Raw genomic sequence first — 9819 nt, forward strand, 5'->3', positions numbered from 1 at the left:
AGTGAGACTAGGCATAGTTATTTTTAGCTCCCCTGGACGGAAAAGCACTGCTAGTATGTTCAGACATCAGTTAGATTGTTGAACATTCAGATCTCCAGCCTGCATCACCAGATGATTCCAACGCAGCGGTTCTTCGGTCACATATTGGAAAACTTTGCCCTCGTGAATTAGAAAGCCCAAGACCCGACAAACAGATGGCAAAAAGAAAGTGCGACTTTGAGAAGCCGATTCTGAGTCAAACAAGCAAGCCCTGTAAATGGGCAGGAATAGTCCTCCCCAACAGTACCACCCTGCACCCAGAGCTTTACACACACGCCTGGGAACGCTCACAAGGACTCAAGAGGAGGCCCCAGGACAGCGCTGGGCCCTACATGGGGCCAGTAAATATGTGTCGAATAAATGAGGACATTAAAGCATAGAAAGTTTACATTATTTGCCCAAAGTCCCTGAGTGAGCAAGGGATAGAGATAAAATGAGGACTCAGACAGTGCAGGTCTGGAGCAAACTCTCTTCCCCACAAAGGCATCTCCTTTCTCCGTGGATATGTGCCCAGGACATGGTACCCAAGATTAAACAGGACAAGATAATGGCCTTTTCCTGTAAACCTAACCTTATTAAAGATGCATTACTGAGGAGCGCCTTGGGTAAAGACATAAAAGGTAATAAAAGAGCGAGCAGGAGAGAGAGAGAGAGAGATTTCACTCAAGCAGAAGAGGGAGTGTTGGAAGAGGGTGTAGAAAAAACAGCAGGGACCTCTGAACTGCCTCCCCCGTCTCCCCTCAGGATGGGGTGGCTGAGGCCTCCTAGGGGGTCTGGAGTGTGGGCCAGGAGCTCCTGGGTGCCCCAGGGTAACACTGAAGGCAGAGTTTGGAACCTGAAGGAAAAAAGAGGGAAGAAAGACCTGCATCTCCCCAAGGATTCCTAAGCACAGATGACTGGGGGACAAGCCTGGCCTTATGATTTGCAGGGCCCAATATAAAACCGAAATGTGGGACCTCTTGTTAAAAAATAATTAAGAATTTCAAGGCACCAAGAGCAAAGCCCTAAACCAAGCACAGGGCCCTTCAGAGCACCGGAGCCCTGTAGACTACACAGATCTCATGCCCCAGGAGCCAGGACCCCCAGGGCTGTTTAAGATTTAAATGGGATCCTGCCTGCAGAGTGCTTAGCACAAAGGCCGCCACAGAGCAGGCATTCGGTCCTGGGAGCTGCTGCAGGAGAGTCGCAGGGCCTTTCCACAGGCTGGGCAGGGGCTAGTCCTAAATTGGTCTTCGGGTCACCAGCAGCACGAAGTGCCCAGAGCCTGCTGCTCCTGTTTACAAGGGCTCTCCACCTGAGACTTTCTGGCAGAATTCATAGCTACTCTTCACACAATCCCTGGCTATTTCAAAATCCACTACACAGGATCCAAAATCCTACAGCCACAGGAACTCCAAAAGATCCACACAGCCTAACAGGACCCCAGAAGACAGAAACACACCATCAAACCCACTGCCTCCACCCCAGGGAAGGAACACCAGGGTGGATTTTATATGAGGCTGGCTCAGGAAAAGTGTTTACAGAGGAATTAGTACCAGAACAAACCAGATGGTCAGCCTCTGCTTGTCTGACACCACATCCCATGGGAGTCTGAACAAACAACGCCACAGACGTTCCCTCCAGGCACACCTCACCATCCCCAGCTCCCGCCCACGTTCCTTGGCAGGGCCTCCACTTTCTCAGCAGGACAATAGTGAAGCAGGAGGCACAGCCCAAAGGACAATGGTGGGAAGACAGGAAGACAGGTGATAGAGGCAATGGGAGTAGAGGTGAGTAAGGAAGACACTCAAGGGACCAGAATAGAATGTGCTTGCTTTGTCTCTATTGTAACAAGGGTGTTGGCACACTTGAGAGCTGGTCTTTTGAATGTTCTATCCTGGGTTTCTCAACCCCAGCATCATTAACTTTTAGGGCCAGATAATTCTTCCTCGTGGTGGCTACCATTGTAAGGTGTCATTGTAAGGTGTTTAGCAGTATCCCTGACCTCTACTCAGAAATGCCAGTAGCGCCCCTACAGTTGTGACAATCAAAAATGTCTCTAGACAATGCCAAATGTCCTCTACGGGACAAAATCACTCCTGGTTGAGAACCGCTGGACTGTATGATCCTCCGTGCACTCTGAGGAGGAAAAACAGTAATATGAAGAAATGCATAGTGGGGAAGAATAACGTGGGCTCCCCTCTCCAATCCTGCCCGACTCCAGTCCGCTCTCCACTCCAGAGCAGGGAGATCTGACCATGACACCTGCCTCCCTAAACCCTTCTATGACCTCCCATTGCTGTTCCGTAAAGGTCAAGCTTGAACAGAGCAGGTTGACACAAAGGAAGGGCTTTATCTGTTCCTCCCCCTGCAGCCTTCCCACTTGTGCTCCTCCACAAGGCTCTGCACTCCAGTCACACAACACACTCTTCATTCATTCATCTGGCAGCTGTTTCAGGGCGCCCGCACGTGCCAGGCACTGTTCTAAGTGCTTGGGAGGGTCAGTGAACAAAGAGATTCCCGCCCTTGTGGAAACACACAACAGCCATAAACATACTAAACATGTAAATTACATTATTTGTTACAAGGTGAAAAGTAGATCTGGGAGAAGGGGATGAGGAGTGCCTGGGGTGGAGAAGGAAGAGCGAGTTGCAATTTTAAATAAGGTCACTAAGGCAGGTTCACTTGAGCAAAGGCTTTAAGGAGAGGAGGGCAGTGGTCATGCAGGTTCCGGGGGAGAGTATGTTGCAGGCAGAGGGAGCAGTCTGGGGATGCAGAGGCAGGAGGTGACAGCAGCAGCCTGAGCAGAAGGCAGGGCAGAGGGAGGAAGGCGGGAGGGGAAGGGGCTGGCTGGCCATCCTAAGGACTTTGACTCTTTTTCTGAGGAAAATGGGAATCATGCAGGGTTTTGAGAAAAAGAATAATGCAATCTGGCCCATGTAGACTTCGAACAATCCCTCTAAAGCTGCTGTTCTGAGAATAATGGTTGAAGCAGGGACACAAGTTATGAAGCAACTGCAGTAATCTATGTGAAAGATGGAGGCTCAGACCAGCGAGGGGGCAGCGGAGGTGGCGAGAAGGGGCACCTTGTATCCTGGGGACTTGCTCAACGCTGAGGGAATGCTGCTTGACCTAACACAAGATATCTCCAGATTCAGAGTTAATAGCTCATTAGACACAGCAAGAATTCAACAAATATGTGTTGGAGTTAAATTAAACCCACAAAAAACTCCAATAAAATGCCCGAAGGATGCTTTTTAGAAGAACCTATCCAGTTCCTAGCCATGTATCTGACACTTAGTAGATGCTTAATAAATGTTTATTGAATGGGTAAGTCAATGAATAATGCATCTTATACTGTGTGAATAATTACTGTACTCCTTTAGACATAATCATTTACAACCATTAATTCAAAGTATTTTATCACCATAGATGTATTTCATTTTGGTTGCCTTGCTTTAAGAATTATTTTCTGGCTTTTCTTGCCATCACTATAAGTCATTTAAGCTTCATTATTTTACCCAGATCATAAGTTTGTTTTAAAAATGATCAGACTCAAAATGCACTGTTATTAAGTTTGGTGTGAGATTTGAGAGCCCTAATCCCACAGTTAGCTAGATGCCAATGACCCTGAGCCTCATTCTACTCATCCAAAGGTGAGAGTTCCACACACTGACATCCAATGTCTCTCCCAGTTTGAAAATTCCAGAATTCAATATTCACTGAAAAATGTATCAGCGGTCCACCATCCCATATATCTGAAATCTTTTGGGGTCAGGTGCATTTTGGGATTTAGAAAATTTTGGATTTTGGACTTATGTAATACATTCAATCGAGTTGGGGGCAGCACCTTGAAATCAAATATTTCTGCAGTGAAGTGCATGAATATTCACATGTATGAAAACAATAAACAGCCTCATATAAGTTCACGTCAGGTTTTGCTGCCAAATTAGTTATAAAAAATACTGTAGAAAGAAATGAAGTTACCTTACCTTACACCATATGCAAAAATTAACTCAAAATGGATCAAAAACCTAGATATAAGAGCTAAAACTATAAAATATTTGTGAGAAAATACGGGGAGAAAGCTTCATGAAATTGTATTTGGCAAGGACTTCTCAGATATGACACCAAAAGCACAGGTAAAAAAAGAAAAAAATAAATATATTGGGCCACATCAAAATTAAAAACTTTTGTGCATCACAAGACACAATCAACAGAGTGAGAAGGCAATCTATGGAATGAGACAAAATATTTGCAAATCATATATCTGACAAGGGGTTAATATCCAGAATATATAAAGAACTCCTACAACTCGACAACAAAAAAATAACCAAACTGATTTAAAAATGGGCAAATACTTGAATAGAAATCTCCAAAGAAGATGTACAAATGGCCAACAAGCTTATGAAAAATGCTCAATATCACTAATCCTGAGGGAAATGCAAGTCAAAACCACAATGAGATACCACTTCACACCTATCAGAATGGCTATTAACAAAAAAACCAAAGCGTTGGCAAGGATGTGGAGAAACTGGAACCCTTGTACACTGCTAAAAGGAATGTAAAATGGTGCAGCTGTTATGGAAAACAGCATGGCAGTTCCTCAAAAAGATTAAAAATAGAGATACCACACAATCCAATAATTCCACTTCTGGATATATATCCAAAGGAATTGAAAGCATGGTCTCAAAGAGATATTTGTACACCTATGTTAATTGCAGCATTTCTTTTTTTATAATTTTATTATTTATTTTTTCCCCCAAAGCCCCAGTAGACAGTTGTATGTCATAGCTGCACATCCTTCTAGTTGTTGTATGTGGGACGCGGCCTCAGCATGGCCGGAGAAGCGGTGCGTCAGTGCGCGCCCGGGATCCGAACCCGGGCCGCCAGCAGCGGAGCGCGCGCACTTAACCGCCAAGCCACGGGGCTGGCCCTGCAGCATTATTCATAACAGCCAAAAAGTGGAAGCAATCCAAGTATCTATCAACAGATGAACAGGTAAACAAAATGTGGTATATACAATGGAATATTATTCAGCCTTAAAAACAAAAGAAATTCTGACACATGCTAAAACATGGATGAATCTTGAAGACATTATGCTAAGAGAAATAAGCCAGTCACAAAAGAGCAAATATTATATAATTTCATTTATATGAGGTACCTGGAATAGGCAAATTCATAGAGACAGAAAGCAGAATGGGGCTGCCAGGGGCCAGAAGGAGAGGGGGATGGGGAGTTATTGCTTAATGGGTATGAAGTTTCAGTTTGGAAGATGAAAAATCTTCTGGAGATGGATGGTTGTGATAGTTGCACAACAAGGTGAATGTACTTAATTAATGCCACCAATATGTCCACATAAAATGGTTAAAACGGGCCTAGCCTGGTGACACAGTGGTTAAAGTTCTGTGCGCTCCACTTTGACAGCCCGGGTTCATGGGTTCAGACCCCAGGTATGGACATACTCCACTCGCCAGTCACACTGTGGAGGTGTCCCACATACAAAATGGAAGAAGACTGGCATGGATGTTAGCTCAGGGCTAATCTTGCTCAAGCAAAAAGGGGAAAAAAAAAAAAAGGATTGGCAATGGATGTTAGCTTAGGGCAAATCTTCCTCAAAAAAAAAAAAAAGGTTAAAATGGTAAATTTTATTATGCATTTTTTACCACAATAAAAAAAAGTTGGTTGCTCTCATAAAAAAAATACTTCCGCATTCTGAGTTTTTTAGCTTTCAGAATTATAGATAAGGGATCGTGGATGAATTAGGTTGTTGGTTTATATCATCATCTGTTGTTAATGAAAACTTGTTTACAGACTCACCAGTCAGCAAATTTGTATAAGTCACAAAAGTTGTACAAGTTACTGATGTAAATAAAACACTACTATTCCCTTGATTGAGGAATAGTCCTCCTGGCTTATGAAGGCCATTTTCTTTGACTAAGACTTGAGGAGGGGCCTGAGAGTCAACTCCGGCCATATAGATTCTAGTTGATGTGAGCATGACCCATCTCCAAACTGGTTCAGCCTCAATCTAAAGCAGGGTTAATTGTTTTCACTGGAAGTCAAATGTCTTAATTAGCTTAAGCTCGACTATAAAGATGTAAGAGAACTGATTAATACTGTCTCTCTATAATAAAGCTATACTACCGTTTTTTTCTCTGAGCTTAGCATTCATCTTAGTTTATCTAAAAAATTGTTCTCTCTTGATGTTTAGCAATTAATAGTTACTGGAAGCCAAAAATATATGAAAATCTTATTTACATAAAACAACTTGGAAATTGTCGGATTCATTTTGTAGATCTTCTGGAAGTCCACAGGAGGGGCAATAGAAGTCTTTATAGATAGCATACTAAGTGTGATCTTTATAAATAGATTTGGATTCCCAAATGCTAGTAAGTAGCAGTTTCTGAATTTTAACTAATATATTTAAGGAACAGGATATCAGTACTATGTCATGGGAATTGGGACATGGCCATGATTAATTCTCTTGTTAAATTTGTTTAGAAAGCTGTTTGGCTGTTTGAGTAAAATAAGAAATCACTATATTCCCATGGAAATGAACTCAAGAGGCATTGTTACACAAACAGCAAAAATATAGAAGAAGGCTCATTTATATCAAGAAATTCTTACAAGAATGAAACCATCCATACATATAGCTTCATGTCCAAAATGAGAGCAAGGAAGTTCGAACATTGTTTTGCTTGAATCTGCTCCTTTCAAATGTACTTTGCTTCTATTTTTGAGGCAAAGAGCCTGAAGGTGGAGGAGAATGCCAAGACTTCTTTCAGGGGCAGGATGGGGTGGGATGAAGTACACCCAAACTTCGTTCACTCTGCCTTCTTCCTCCTGTGTCATCCTTTTCCCCACCCTCTTTCCTTCCCTCCCCTTTCCCCACACTCACTGCAAATGCTCAGAGGACCAAGGGCATGGTATTGGCTAGTTGAGGGGGAAGCTGGACCAGAAAAACTGTTAACATTTCAATTACTTTGAATCCTCTCCTCAAATCCTCCTTATTTTAATGCCTATAATTGCACTGGGTCTCCTTTCTCACTCTGGTCTCATTCCTACCTTCACGTGCCTTAGATGGTGCCCCAGTCACAGGGTGGCCCCAGCAGCTGGCCTCAGAGAACACCACAGAGAGGGCCTATTCTGAGAATCTCTCCCTTTTCTGAGCTATGCAAAGCGGCTTCTGAACTCACCAGCATCCTTCCCTGCTCCAGTGTGATGATGGCGCCAAGGCCTGGCTGAGGGCAAAAGAGCATCTCGGAGGGTGATTCTGGATCATGGCAGGTTTCCCTGCATGGCCCTGTCCACACAGGCTCGAGAACTACCTGAGTTGGGGCTGAAGAGTGGGCCAGATGTGGGGTTGTCACCAACACTTCAACCAGGAACCTCTGAATCTTTCGTCGCTAGACATTTATCCTGTTTTTCCACTGAGGGCTGGAATAAACTCCAGCATTTCTTTGGAAGTTTGGCAGTACATAGTGGATTTCTGTCACAGTGTTACTAAAAGTGTGATAGGCAAAGACACCACTGAAGGGGCGGATGCTACATAGACAAAATTTTTTATTTCAATAGTTAGAACTTACTTTAATGAGTAAAAAAATACACAAATAAATAGCACATTAAAGCCGTGATTTCACAGATATTGCTTATGATGAGAAGTAAAAAGAGAAAAATGTATTAACATTGATTTAAAGTAAAATATTAAGTAAATGAGAGTATTAGTAGTGATCAGCAATTGCAAAAATTAATAAGGTGGCAAGAAAGTGGCTGCCATTTGAAGAATGGCACCCCTTCTCATGGTTCCCTTGGGCTCAAACTGCAGTGGGGTCCTTTAAAAGCACAGTCCATTACTGCCCCTGAAATAAAGGCCATTGTCCCACTGGTCATCCATCTAAAAATGCATGTCAATCCCTCCTCCGGTACACTGGAAGCCCGGGTGCTCTAGGCCACATCTATGAGGCACAGGCAGGCTCCCCTATCCACTGTGCACCACCTGTATCTGCTCTGATCTTGCCAAGGGACCGTGTGTGTGGGAATCTGTTGAGACTGATACAAAATGAAGGGTGTCCCTGACTGTCTGCCTCTGACTCTGGGAACAGGAGTTGACCCTGGGGTTAGCTGTGTGCAATCAATACAAACCCCTGGTTATATGGATGTTTATTCTGAACCGGCTCCTGAACTCTCCTTTGAGAGCCCAAAGTCAGACTCGCTATCAGATAGGCAAGTATAGCAAGGTAAATATGGCTTCTGCCTTGATCCCCACACTGTAAGATTTATACCTTAATTATGTGATACAATTTTTGGATGAGCTGGATAAAGTGACTGCCAAAAAGGAATCATCATTTCTGGTTGATGCTCCCCAACATCTAGCCAGTTTACGGTCAATAATCTCATCTAGTACATTAACTCATCACATTTCTATTTTGCTCCCAGTTTACCTTGAAGGGAGAAGTTTCAAGGCTCAAGGTCAAACACTTTTGGATGCTTTACTAACATTTTTTACATTGCTCTCCTGGGTGCTTGCTTGCTTATATCTGCTTTAAGTATTTTTCTGGATAAAGCTACATTGGCCCAAGCTCTACGTCAGAGAACTTAAGGGCCTTGATTGTCTCCCTGCTGATGCACTGAAGCGGACACTAAATTCTACAACTTCCTATGTCCACCCATTTTCCTGGCGTTCAGAAACGTGTCCACACCAGGATCCTGAGCTTCCATGAGAAAATAACAATCCAATCTCCAGATTAGCTGACTGAAAATGCACTTTTTTGTATTTAACAGATATTTAAGGAAGCTGGACTCCGGGTACATATGGGAAGTACAATATCCAGCTCCCTTCCCTGTTGCTCAGTTTTTAAGAAGAGTTTGGTTGCAAACAGCATTATTTAAGAAGGATGGCCTGAAGAATAGGTGGTCTGTGCATTCTTCTCTCCGTCCTCTGGAATCTACCCCAGGCCAGCAGAGAGCTCCGAGAACGGCCACATGATTTAGCCTATTCGAGAACCTCTGTGGCTACACTGCCATTAGCCACATCAAGGGGCTTTATGAAAAACAACCTGATGAGTAAGAGCCCACTTCAGGCCTTTTGAGGACTTTGGGTCTCATGTCACAGAGTGCTCTCTAGGAAGAATTCTCAGGAAATTTCTCTCTCATCTCAGCACTGGGAATAACCCCTTCACCTGAGCGATGGGTAAGTTTTCATCTCGTGGAGACCAAGATTCATGGTACTGAGCACCCCTCCTTCAGCACTGGCCACAGGAGCCAAGAGCCGGGTTTGAGGCCCACCTGCAGCAAATGAACAGAGCTCCCCACACATGCTCAGTGTACTAACATCACTTGTGACTTTGTCTTATCTTTCCTATTTACATTTTCCACTTTAATCTCTCTCAGCCCTAAATTCTTTATCTGTAAAAATGAGATAATAAGCCTATCATGAGAATTTTAAAAGATGTATATAAACTGCTTCATATTCTCTGGTATACACATACTCACCATGTTGTAATAATCGCTAACATTTATTGGGTGCTGACTATGCACCATGACTAATTACAAGCACTTTGCAAGTGTATATAATCCTCATACAACTCTATGAGGTTGGTGCTAGTATTATCTCCATTTAATAGATGAGGAAACTGAGGCCTAGAGACATTAAGAAATTTGACCAAGATCTCAAATCTATCATAGGTAAAACTCGGATTTAAACCCAGGCCCCCTGACTCCAAGCCCATGCTTTTAACTCCTACTACTATGGCAGCTATTACTTTAAAGCTATTTTTAATAAACAATTTGTCTTGTTTT

The 9819-nt window shown here is 43.3% G+C and overlaps 1 protein-coding gene across 6 annotated transcripts in view; it reads right to left on the bottom strand.

Moving 5' to 3' along the window:
* Positions 1-9819, bottom strand: part of EML6 (EMAP like 6) — a 267083-nt gene that overhangs the window by 129558 nt on the left and 127706 nt on the right. The window lies entirely within an intron of this gene.

This window comes from Ceratotherium simum, chromosome 11, assembly GCF_057802395.1.
Source record: "Ceratotherium simum simum isolate JZ-2026a chromosome 11, ASM5780239v1, whole genome shotgun sequence".
Classification (NCBI taxonomy): Eukaryota; Metazoa; Chordata; class Mammalia; order Perissodactyla; family Rhinocerotidae; genus Ceratotherium; species Ceratotherium simum.